The following is a 13,302-nucleotide window of genomic DNA, read 5'->3' as shown; positions in this document are numbered from 1 at the left end:
CAAAAGAAATCGTTAAGAATCTTCGAGGACATTCCGGAAGGTTCTGGAATGTGGGCTTTTTCTTATCATGGTGATTAACATAATCGTCCCTTAAGACTATCGATTTGTGTTTAGCCTCAGCCAGACTTTTCTGATCGTTTTCTAGTGAACGTTCTATTCTTCATGAAATTTGTTTTTGTGGATGTCCTAGTCTTCACGAAATTTGTTCTCATGGACTCTTTAGCCTTCGCGGAACTTGTTCTCATGGATGTTCTTCTCTTCACGAAACTTATTCTCATGGACTCTTGGTAGGCCAGAATCTCACCTCTGTGAGCGTCTTACTCTTCATGAAGCTTATTTCCCTCTATAAGGGTTCTTGCCTTCACTACGAGCATCTCTTGGCTCTAGTTCATGGTTTTCTTGAAACCTTCTCTTAGGGGCCATCCCTATTAGTTTCGGACGTCTGTAGACATTCCTTCGAGGACGTCCTAGTCGGCCTAACCCTCCATGTGGAGGAGTCAGCTTCAAGGACTCTTGGTCGGCCAAAGAGACCAAGCCCTTGAGGCCCTGGCCGGCCGTAACCTTAATGTCTAGAGCTTCTTGGCCCTTCGGGATCCTATTTTGTGGAAGTTCTTGAACTTCAATATTCTCAATGGCTACTCGGCTTCCTCTGGTCGGTCAAGGGGAAACATTTTTGCTTTCTTGGACAACATGTCTCGATGGACCTAGAACATAAACTATCACGTTCGTGTTCTTGATGGGTCCTCATAATTCAAAGGAACCTTGTTAAAGCTGGCCTAACCCCTCTTATTTTTCCATTGGTTAAGTTTGTTTCAATTAGGCGAATAGCTTCCTTAGGCAGGGATGTGCGGGGCTCATGCCTTGTATTTGGTACATCTATTCTTTTTAGAACTTTCAATACTTTACAAATTAAAGGAGGAGCCTGGCTGGCTTAAGGCATCTCTTGGAGGCCGGTCTGCTGGAGTTTGTAATGTAGACTTCAATTGACCATATACATTTTGTGAAGTTAGCTTTCTAATATCTTTTTTTTATTTGGCCAACGCCTACTTCGCAGCTTCTTTCACTAAGAGTGAAAAATGAAGGAGGGATCACATGGCCTTGGAGGCATTTGATGAAGAAACTTGAGAGAAAGCTTCAGAACTGGGATTCTAGAGCTCTTTTAGCATTTATCGACGGTCGGAAGACTTATTCAAGATGATGGACACCCATGATGATGAGGTGCGCTCCGTTAATATGTCCCTTGGCTCTGTTCATAGCTCTTACCCGAATATGGTAAATTTGCAGGGCTTTCCTAGCCTTTGGGTTGTTTCTGAGGTTGCCATTATTGGCCAATCATCTGATTTTGGACTATAGATTGTTCTTAAGTGTTTAGGCCTTGCATGGCTTTGTTTGCCGTGTGTGGCTTTTATCTACTTACTGTTCTTCATGGACTTGAACATCTTCAGTGTTTAGGCCTTGCATGGCTTTGTTTGCTTTTTCTACTATTTCTTTCAAGTACTTGTACTATTTTATGGGAGTTAGTTTGCTAGCATTTTCATAGCGAACCGTATAACAGATCAGCGGTCATTAGCCAAATAATTAAAAGTTAATCAAAGAGATTAGTGGGGATGATGTCATCAAACCAATGAGAAGAGGACAAAGGAGGGAGGGTGACATCACATGGTGACATAAGCATGACCAAGCAAAGTGTGTTGTTGGTTGAATTAGAACCACACAAAAAATTACCATGGTAAAAAGTAACAAAACAAAACAAATCAAAAATCAACCAACCAAAACAAATCAAAACAAAACACAAAAATACAAAAGCTCTTCCCTTTCTTCAAAGAAAAGCTCTCGGCTTTTTTCTCATTTCAAGAAAAGAATTTTTAAAAATCAAGTTCCAAGCTTTGTTAAACTGCAAGGTAATTATCTAAGACTCCTTATGCATAGTTATGGATATCCTATAAGTTTGAGCTCCTAAATCATTCACAATCTCTTCCTAAAAATCATGGAAGAAGATGGTAAATAGTGTTTTTCAAGAACTAAATTTTTTGTTCTTGAAGTTTTGTTTAGATTAAGCTTGGATAAGGACTTTAAGGGTGATTCCAAGCTATTCACTTGATTCTCCACTCTCCAAGGAAGGTATAACCCCTCCAAACCCTAACTTTATTTGAGTAATTAGGTTTAGTTTTGTTGTTATAATTCATGAGAGGCTTGCTAGTTGTAAATCTAGAGATTAGTTGATTTTTGTGAAGTTTTTGGAGTGGTAGTTCTTGGATTGTTGATTAATGAACTTAAGTGTAGTTTAAATTCAAGTTTAAGAATAGTATAAATTGATAATATGGAGTTTTTGGGGCTGTTATGGTGAGTTATGGATGGAATTTTGATTGGGTTGTGATTGTGGATTGATTGTGGGTTGATTTGGAGTGGTTTAAATTTGGGTAATCGCGTAAACATAGCCGTCGTAATGTCCGATTTACTTTAGGCTGTTTTTGTTCTTAATATTAGGACCCGTGAACTCACTTCTAGGTTTTGACCATTGCCATGATTAGATAGTTCATGTTACGAGCTTCGTTTTGATATGTAGTTCGTTTGATTCCGATGTACGGTTTAGGAGAAACGACCATTTTAAGTAACGACGTTTCGCGAACGAATCATTACCCCTCGCCTTACTTTGAAACATAGGTTAAAGACCTAAAAGGACTAATTGGAGTATGAAACATTTATGTAAAGTGTATTAGGCAGTTGGTAAGACACTCGCAAAAGAATTGCCTTAAAACTCGTAATGGTTAATTTATTAAAAATGGTGGAGCCGAGGGTACGCGAGCGACTTAAGAGAATCATTAAGCGCAAAGCGAGCGTTAGAGTCTAAATTGGTTAAAGTATAGATTTATAAGTGACTTTGGTTTAATTCCAACTTATATGTTGTTTATAGGTTACCAGACTCATCCCAAGCCATTTATAACCCCCAGTCGCTCAGGCAAGTTTTCTACCCGTTATACTGTTGTTGTGATGTATACATTTGTACATGCATTATCTTGTGATAAATGCATGATGGTTATTTAGCAAATTCTTGCGATATATTGTAGCATGTGATATGATATATATGCATGCCTGTTTTGTATTCTTGATACATATATCTGTTGATTCAGTTGATAATACCTATGCTAGAGATAAGCGGTAATTTGCATATACCCTTAGTATAGGGGACCCAAAGGTGAACTTTTTCTAAAATCGGGAGTCGAGGCTCCCGAGTATAATATATATATATATTTATATATATATATAGGAATAGTTTTCAAAACTATTATTCGAATAAGGTTTATTCGATAACTTTATTTTATTAATGAATATTATTTTGAATATTCATTCAAGGGCTTATGACTCCGTATATTTTATTAATGAATATTATTTTGAATATTCATTCGAGGACTTATGACTCCGATTAATTACTAATTATTATTCTTTATTTTATTAATAAATAATGTGTCGATAATCAAACTTACTTTTGATAATTCAAATAAAGATATTACTTTCGTATAAGTACATCTTTGATTATTTAAGATTCATTTCAAGTATAAGTTTTACAACTTCTACTTCAATTATTTATATAAAGATTATTCTTTATGGGAATATTATTTAAATAATAATATTCAGATATTTTCTAATATATTGGGACTGATTTATTTTATTAAATCAGCATTACTCCAAACATTCTTAAAAATGTTTGCGAGCCTTCAAAATGATTTTTAAAAGTTAGAGCGGATCCCAAAAACTCATTTTTATATATTTAAGATCTTCCTTTCAAAAGGGATTTAAATATTCGCTAAAACCTGAGGGATCCGGCTCTGTGGTATGTTTTATATTCGCAACAAGGTTGCTATTTTGATAAAAGAGTTTTTGATTACTCACCCAATACTCGGGAAGTAGAATTCTTGGAACAAGTTAATCCATTAACAGGCATCGCCTGGGAAATATCGGTGAGTTTTCCTTTCTAACTAGATACGACTTCTTGGTGGAGCCATATCAACAAGTTTCTACTTGGGGAAGGTGAGGACGAGCTTTACGTTTCAGAGTCATGGATTTCATTTGAAATAGGAGTGGCGTAAGTGGTCGAGTGGCGCCGGCCCAGCCTTATTATATTGGCCCAAATGGCCTGGAAGTTCCGCAAGACGGTACATTCCTTAGGAGTCCAGTGTTCGGTTGACAAGTAAATCCGACAGGTTCTCCTCTACATGTAGAAAATGGTAGGGTTGCACTACTACGACTGATCATCGTAAGTGGTCTTCCTGGCACGACAAAACTCCCGTAATGAGTTCATCATCCAGTTGGACAATTCTGCAACACTACCCGGAGCATTTCGATCGAAAGGCTACGAATGGGTGGTTGCCGAAGCTTTGACAAAGTCAAATAGTTTTAAGGGTGTTCCCATTGAATGAAGTATCTCGTAACTTCATTTCCTTTAAAAATATTTCAAAGATTGAATCTATTCAAGTCTTAACTTGTGGTCTCATCTATGGGATGACCTTTTGAAACTTATTATACTTTGAACAGTAATAGTTCAAGTAGATTTCTAAAAATGGTATAAGTATAATGAAGTAATTGGTAACTTCATCTTCCTTAAAACTTATATCCAGTAAGTAATTACCTTACACTTGATAAAGGATTCTAGTAAGTTATCCATTTTAGATACTTGCATTATTGTTTACACTATATATTATCTTGCGAGCTGTAATGCTCACTCTTGCTTTATTTCTTCATCACACAACAACAGTTAGGAAAGATGGCCAGAATCAAGCAGACCCAGCGCAAGCGCGTGGGAAGCGTCCCGCGTCTTCCCGTTGATGTTGTAGCTGCTATAGCTGCAGAGGTAGATCTATTGGTAGATCAGGCATTCTACTTTTGGGAACCAAATATTGTATAATTATAACTTATGGCAGATAATGACAATTAACTGTAAATTTATCAAGTAATCATTTTGGGTTGTAATAACTTTAAATTATGGATTCAAGGACTTGTACTTATTTCAATTTCATTTCTGAGACTATAACGGGTTGTGGTGTGTGTTAGTGTGGGGTCACAGCATAAGGTTATTTATTATTAATTAAGTGAAGTGATATTGTGGAAAGAAAGACCGTGACGACCCGGATCCCTGACCCCGGATCTGGGGGTGTCACAGAAATGGTATCAGAGATAAGCGTTATAAACCTCAGAGATGATGCGGCGATATAATAATAAACTCACAAAGATAATAAGAACTCTTGCCAAGTTCATGATCGGACTACTTAAAGTAGCGCTGACAGTTAAAACCCTTACGGGAACCCTTATAAGTATCATGATAGTAACTTAGCTCGTTTAATGTGTAGGCGCATGAGATAGAGGACCCTGAGATTTTCGAGCATGAGCATAATGAGGCACTGCTAGATGCCGGGGATCAGGAGGAGCCTGAGATGGAGGAGGATGAGGAGGACCCCTCAGAGGAGTCAGAGACAAAGGTTGTTGCTATTTCAGATGAGGAGGACCCGGATGAGGTCCCAGTGGCTGAGGAGCGTGTCAAGGCATAGTATACGGGTTTCTGGATTTTCAGTTCCTCCTTAACCAATACAGCGCTCAAGGCACTCTCTGAAACAGCTAAGTACAAGAATAAAACTTCATTCAAAGCTGGCTTGGCCAACAACGGGGCTTGGGCCATATATTTCTTTAATTCCTCGAATGCATTCTGGTTTTCCTCATTCTATACAAAGTCCTTAATATTCTTTAGTGACTTGAAGAATGACAAGCACTTGTCTCCTGACTTGGAGATGAATCGTCCCAGCGCAGCAACCCTTCCTGTGAGCTTCTGAACATCCTTGACAGTTTTTGGCGGTTCCATGTCCAGGATTGCCTTTATTTTATCGGGGTTAGCCTCGACCCCTCTCTTGGAGACTATCAATCCCAAAAAATTTCCAGACCCTACTCTGAAAGCACACTTTGTAGGATTTAACATCATCTTGTGGTACCTCAGGACCTCAAAAGCTTCCCTCAAATGGGTTATATGATCAGTCTTTACTAGACTCTCGACTAACATGTCATCAACATAGACTTCCATAGTCTTGCCAATAAGATCCTTAAAAATTTTATTTACCAACCTTTGATAGGTGGCTCCTGCATTCTTAAGACCAAATGCCATAACAAGATAACAATAATTACCAAAGTCAGTGATGAATGATACCTTTGGAATGTCACCCTTGTGCATCTTAATCTGATTGTATCCACTAAATCCATCCATGAAGCTCAGCATCTCATGCCCAGCAGTGGCATTAATCAAAGTATCAATCCTTGGCAATGGAAAACAGTCCTTAGGGCATGCATCATTCAGATCAGTGAAGTCTATACACATCCTCCACTTTCCATTGGCCTTCTTCACCATTACAGGGTTTGTTAACCATTTCGAAAATTGAATCTCCTCAATGAAACCAGCCTCTAAGAGCTTCTCTACTTCCTGTTTTATAGCCTCTTGTCTTTCCGGGGCAAAGTTTCTTTTCTTTTGCTTCACTGTCTTCCGATTTGGGTCCATGTTTAACTTGTGAGTAATCAGCTCCTGGTCTATGCCTGGCATATCAGCTGCTGACCATGCAAACACATCACAATTTTCTTGCAAAAATCTCACCAACTTCCCTCTAAGGGGCTCCTCAAGTGTGGCTCCAATGAAAGTCATCCTCTCAGAATTCTCGGGGGCTAAAGAAATCGAAACCAAGTCTTTTGCTGGCTTTCCTCTTTTCTCATCATTCTCTCGGATATCCATATTTTCAATGGGAAGAACCTGCCCCCCGACTCCATCTGGCATTAAAGAGGCTACATAACAGCTTCTAGCCATTTTTTGATCTCCTCTCTCTTCTCCAATCCCATTCCGGGTGGGAAACTTCAGAACTAAATGGTAGAAGAAGAGACTGCCTTGAAGGCATGTATCCCTATTCTCCCCATGATAGCATTATAAGTTGAACTAGCCTTTACCACCACAAAGTCCAACATCTACGTTGCTTGCCTTAGTTCCTGACCTATGGTGGTTGGCAACTTGATTATCCCTTCCACAGGACATTCTACTCCCGCAAATCCATATATCAGCATGTCGGTTGGGATCAATTGGGAGTCGTTATATCCCATCCTTAGAAATGCGTCATGGAGCAAGATATCCACTGAAGCACCATTATCCACAAGGACCCTCTTAACCGGGCTATTTCCTATTATCGGTGTTATGACCAGCGGGTCATCATGAGGAAATTTCACACCCTCTAGGTCAGAATCATCAAAAGCCAATGTTACTTCTGTCCTGGCCCTCTTCGGGGCTTCTCCAACAATATGCATAAGCTCTCTAGTATATGCTTTTCTGGAGTTTCTGGATAATCCAGCAGCAGTTGGTCCTCCAAAGATTGTGTTTATCACAGGCCCTCGAGGTCGCGGCCCTCCAAAAATTACGTTTATAACCGGTCCTCTAGGCTGGGGATTCCGCCCCTGATCGTCTTGGTCCCTCCTACGATCTTCAAAGTTCTTCCTTCCATTGTTATTCCTATCCCCTCCCTCTCTAGTGTATTTGTTAAATCTTCCTTTTCGAAAAAGGAACTCAATTTCATCTTTCAGTTGTCTACACTCATTGGTGTCATGACCAACATCTTTGTAAAATCTGCAATACTTGCTTTTATCTAGCTTGGCAGGATCAGCCTTCAAGGGCTTAGGCCAACGAATATCTCGATCTTTTTTGATTTCCATCAGGATCTGGCTTCTAGGAGCATTCAGCTTAGCATATTCAGTAAACTTTTGCCCAGGTCCTCCCTTCTTGGGGTTTGAATCAGGGTTTTGCTCGGTTCTAGGATACTTGTCCTTAGCGATATACTCCAGATCAGTTTTTCACTTCTTGCCTCCAATGGGCTCATTACCGATCTTCCTCATGCTCTCTTCCACCTTGATATACTTCCCTGCCCTATCCTGGAGCTGCAACATGCTTTCAGGGGGACGTTTGGCCAAGGACATCTTAAAAAACTCATCCCTAGTTCCTTGTTGCAGTGCTATCATGGCTACCTTATCATCAAGGTCTGGGACTTTTAAAACTTCCTTTGTGAAATGATTCAGGTAGTCTCTCAAGGATTCCTTTGTTCCCTGCACAATGCTCATAAGAGATGCTGAACTTTTCTCATGTACTCTCTCGTTGATGAATTGCTTAATAAAAGCCTGACTTAATTCTCTGAACGACCCAATAGAGTTTGGGGGCAAACGACCATACCATCATTGAGCCATACCCGACAGGGTTTGAGGAAAGGCCCGACACTTAATAGCATCATTCACGGGTTGCAATAACAGTGCATTAGAGAATGTCCTAACATGATTAGCGGGATCTCCCGTGCCATCATAAGCTTTGATAGTTGGCATCTTGAACTTTCTTAAGATATGAGCCTTCATTATTTCTTCAGTGAAGGGCAGAGTAGGATCATCAGGATCTCCAAGGGGAAGAAGATTGCTTGGATCAAACCTTGGGACAACAACCCTTCTCTGTACTGGACCATCCAAGTCTATGACAGGAGGGGGATTTCTCCCCCTAGGAGGTACAGGGGGTCTGGGGGTCTGGTGGTCTGGTGCGCCTCCAAGTCACGCCTCAGCCTTTGAATCTCAGCCTCGTGAGCCCTGATCCTTTCCTGCACTTCTTGGGGATTCGTCCCTTGGGTGCTTTGAGGACGTTGGCTACTATCAGTCATCGGCTCTTTGCCAACACGTCTCCTTCTTGGGGCTACTTCATCATCCAAAGATTCGGAGTCTCTCCCAGTATAAGGACCAGAAAATTTCTGATCCTCGGGGATAGGAGCTAAACCTCGTATGTAAGGGGGCGATCACCCTCGTGCTTCACTCCGTCCAGCATGCCCACTTCCTCCAACCTCGGGGTAAAGGGGCATCCCATAAGGAGGGTTAGTGGTCATAACAGTTGAATACTCGTACCCAATGGGTCGAGAATTCACAGGTGCATGTAGTTGTTGAACTTGGGGATTCGTACCTTGAATAGCCGAGGGAATCGTCCCTTGTGGCTGAGGTTGAGTTGCCCCTATCTGGGTTTCCCCTTGGGTAGCTGCATAAGTTGAGTGAGAAGGTATTTCTACGGTTGACGAAACCACTTGGGTTATCCCCGATGGTGTTCCTTCCTCAAGAGCTCTAATTGTTCTCCGTGTTCTCGCCATGGTTGTTGTTGTGCTTTTTCCACAGACGGCACCAAATGTTATGGATTAAAAACTAGGGTATATGATTGCTGTATTTATTACTAAGGAACGTGAGCTTCGAGGCTCGATTTGACTGCTCTTGTGTTTCGTGACTCAATCTGCCTTAACAAGATGCCTATGTACCTTACTGATTGCCAAGGATCAAGTCAAAAAACATAGTTCTTGGTGATACTTGCCCTCGGGGCTATGGCGGCGAGGGCTCACCAAGGACGTAGTGACTTTCATGCCCTCCAAGGACTAAGTCTAAAACGTAGTTCTGATTGGTGGGGTGATGCCCCTTATATAGATGTTGGGAGTCCTTGGATTGGACTTGGGTTAGGAGACTTGGTGGGCAAGTCTCAGAATTAGAATGGACTTTGGAGTCCTAAGTGGTAGGAAACTGATTCCTTATCCTTTTAGGTCCCTTGGAGGCTAATCTACTAGGATTTATGTCCTTATTGGGACTCTTCTTAATAGATGATTTTTCCCTTATTAATTAATTACGAAATTAATTAATAATCAGGGTCTTGGGCCTCTTCTAATGGGCTTAACTGTCAGCCCAATGTCAATACAATTAATGCGATATTAATTACGCAGTCAGGGTTTATTTCATTCCCTATCAAATATAAAATTGAAAATAAAGTGAAATATGGATGAGGAGCGAGAATATTATGTGTTTTGATCTCTCGAAATTGTGTATATTTAAAAATAATATCTATTTAATGCATGGTATGTTTTATTAATTTTCATTTCCTAAGTCCTAACGAAGGTTAAATTTTTACATATTAGGGTCGTTCGGGTCTTTGATGTTACTAATTTATGTAACTAACATTGAAGTAGTCGGAAATAAATAGGGGTCGAAAGGTACATGTATGAAATGACTTGAACTCGTTATTTTGAGAATTTTGAATTTTGATATCCATAAATCCATAACTCATAATCATTAGGAATTTCTCTTAAATTTATTATTAAATAACACTATATACTCGTGCAATTTTCCAAAGTAACTTACATGCATTTTTTCCTAATGTTATATAGTTTAATATGGTGAAAATACCTCATTTGCTCTGAACCCTTAATATATACTATCCGTCTCTTTTTATTTTTCATATTTGATTTTTGATAAATTAACCGAATTTTGACCGATATTTAAGTGTATTATATAATTAAAATTATTTTCAAAAATTATATTATTGAAAATTACAACCAATCTATTTTATCATGTAATTTTCAATTTTTTTAAATTAATTGTGAATAAGTTTTAATAGTTAGTCAAAAGTTGATCAATTTAACTACTGAAAATTCAAATATGATATATAAAAAGGGACGAAGGGAATATTATCTATAAGTATTTCATCGGTTCTTATCATTAAACGATATATGCGAGAATACTTTTATTAATAACGTTTAACGATAAAATTGTACTGCACACTTCTTAAGATAAATATTTATTCTAACATTAAATATACTTCTTATGAAAATTTTTAATATAAAACAACTTTAAAGCTTTTAATGTTATTATATTTAATTGAATACCTCACAAACTATTTAATTATTATATTTATTATTCATAAAATTTTATTATATTTTATCATGTTGTAGCGTAGCGGGCACATTGACTAGTTAGTTATAAAAATGGAAAATGCTAGAGACCCCAAATATTGTTATAAAATTTTTTCCCAAATACTTTATAAATGGTAACTTTACTAGTAATAATATGGGACCCCGCATGGATTAATATGTACCCACGAATTATATTTGAACACATGTCATGCCATGTCACTTTGTAACCATTTTGGTACAACCTTTGGGTTACATAACATTACTCTATAAAAATTTGATTGGTGGAGAGCTCATTAATAATGATGGACCCCCCTCCATGCAAAAAAATTACCACCAATCAAAATTTTTTACAACCTATCTATCACACTTTCTTAGCATGTGTCCATGGTCACACACTAGATAAACCGTTTTAGTTTTTAATTAATTATTACACCCGAATATAATAAGAGAACTCTTAATCTTCCACGTATAAGAGAATTCATTGTCTTTCTAAAATATTTGTTACATATTTAATCAAATAAAAATTGTTAGCATGCAAAGAATTAATATTTTTCATATTTTGTTTTCGAATGTGTTCAAATTATTGTGTGTTACAAAATCATATTTTTGTAAAAATAAAAAGATCATATCCAAGAAGCAGAAAAAGAAATGGGTATTTTCTCTTTGGAAAATTGTTGAAGTATAACATTTGGATCCCTTTTAATGAGTATTTACAGGTCTATTTATACTATCTAAGTTGGCTTTCTAGTATGTGGGCTTAGGCCCAACATTCGGTCCCCCTTTAGTCCAAAAAGATCTTTTAAATTATTTAAATATGGGCTTTATATTGAGGGTAATTTATACAAAAGTATGAAAAGAAAAAAAATCATGCAAAATAAATTTTCTTCTCCCGGCATGGCAGAGAGAGGAAAAGTCATTTTTCCATTGGTTGGTTGTTTGGCCTTCGCTCTTGGAATTTGCGCAGTTGTGACTTCAAAAGGTAAGGCTTTTTAATTTCCAATGCTTATAACTTCTTCTTCCTCTTTCTTTTTCTTCTTGTCTCTTCCTTGGCTTTTTTGCATCCTTTTCTGGTTTAGGTACTATTTCTGCCATTTTTGCTTTCTTCTTTTTATCTTCTATTTATCTTCTATTCCTTCTATCGTGTGTGTTTGTGGGTTATGGGTTCCTCTCGTCAGACTCTTACTGGTACTGTGAGTGTAGTAGTCGGGAGAGTGTAGATGAGTTTGGAGATACTGTTTCTTATAAGACATTTGTTTTGCATTGCAGCCCTCGTCATAGTGTTGGTCCTTGTAAGAGTGTTTCTTCTTCACCTGTTGGGGGGTGGGTTGTCTGTTGGAAAAGATGCTATAATCGCTGGTTCTTCCTCGCGTACTTCTTCTGTGTATGAGGTGTCTAATCCTTGTCGTGGTGCTAAGTTCGAATCTAGTAAGTTTTTTAACCATCTTAGTTTGTACTCAAAGTCCCCTTTGGACTTTGATAGGTTGGCGAAGCATTGTGTCTTTTCTGATGGTTATGTTGCTTTTTCGCCCTCGCCTTGTGAGCGTATGTGGGCCTCTTCGACCCTTGGTCGTCATGCTATACCCAATTTTGAGTTTGGGTTCAAACTTCCCCCACATCCTTTTTATTTCTTCGTTTTTTAGGCTCTTGGTTGTGGGTTAGGTCAGTTGGTACATAATATTATTCTTCAAATTAATGTGGTTATAACTCGATGTCATGAGGTTGGGTATTTTCCTACTCTTGACTTATTTTTTTCTATTTTTCGTGTGAAAAATACTAGGATTTAGCTTTATTTTGATAAGAAAGAGGGTTGTAGAAAGCTTGTCAAGGCCCCTGGATCTAATTCTGGTTGGCACGATAAGTGGGCTTGGTATGAGGGACCCGGATTGAGTCGTATAGGGCCTTGGCAATCTTTGTGTCCGGCCCGTGTGAGGTCTTTGAACCGCTTGGGCTCGAAGACGCCTAAGGAATTATCCCATTTTCTTGGTTCTTTTGTTAGGTTCCAGCCTGAGGAGTTCATAGATCCCGACTTTTTGGCTAGTCATTGTTGTAAGATTTGTTGCATTTATTTCATCGTACTTGTCTTGTTTATTCTTTTAGTCACTATCTTTTGACTTGGTTATTTTTGTTTCAGTTGTCGCGCCAAGCCTTCGTCGATTATTTCATTGGTTTGTCAAAATGCCTAATGAGGAGTTTCTTGCTCGACTTGTGAGGAGTAAGGCGTCTGAGGCTTCTATTTTTGTTGTGGGTCCTGAGGAAAAGGGGCCTGAAGTTGATTCCAAGGATGTCCCCATTGCGGAAGCTGATGACTTGTCCGACCCCACCCCTATAGCTGTTTTTTTGAAAGATAAGGATAAGAAGCGTCATCGTGAAGGGAATTTATCCCGTGGTCACCATTCTAAGAAGTTAAAGGATTCAATGATCTGTAAGGCATCTGTTGTGGCATCCGTTGGTCAAGATGGTCCGAGTTCCATGGCTCGTGATGTCACTTCAGCCGGTAATTCTATGGATTCTCTTAAGATTGGGTTGCAGAGGTGCAAGGCGT

This window comes from Apium graveolens, chromosome 6, assembly GCF_009905375.1.
Source record: "Apium graveolens cultivar Ventura chromosome 6, ASM990537v1, whole genome shotgun sequence".
In the NCBI taxonomy this organism is placed as follows: Eukaryota; Viridiplantae; Streptophyta; class Magnoliopsida; order Apiales; family Apiaceae; genus Apium; species Apium graveolens.
The sequence above is the reverse complement of the archived record's forward strand: the minus strand, read 5'-3'. Positions refer to the sequence as shown.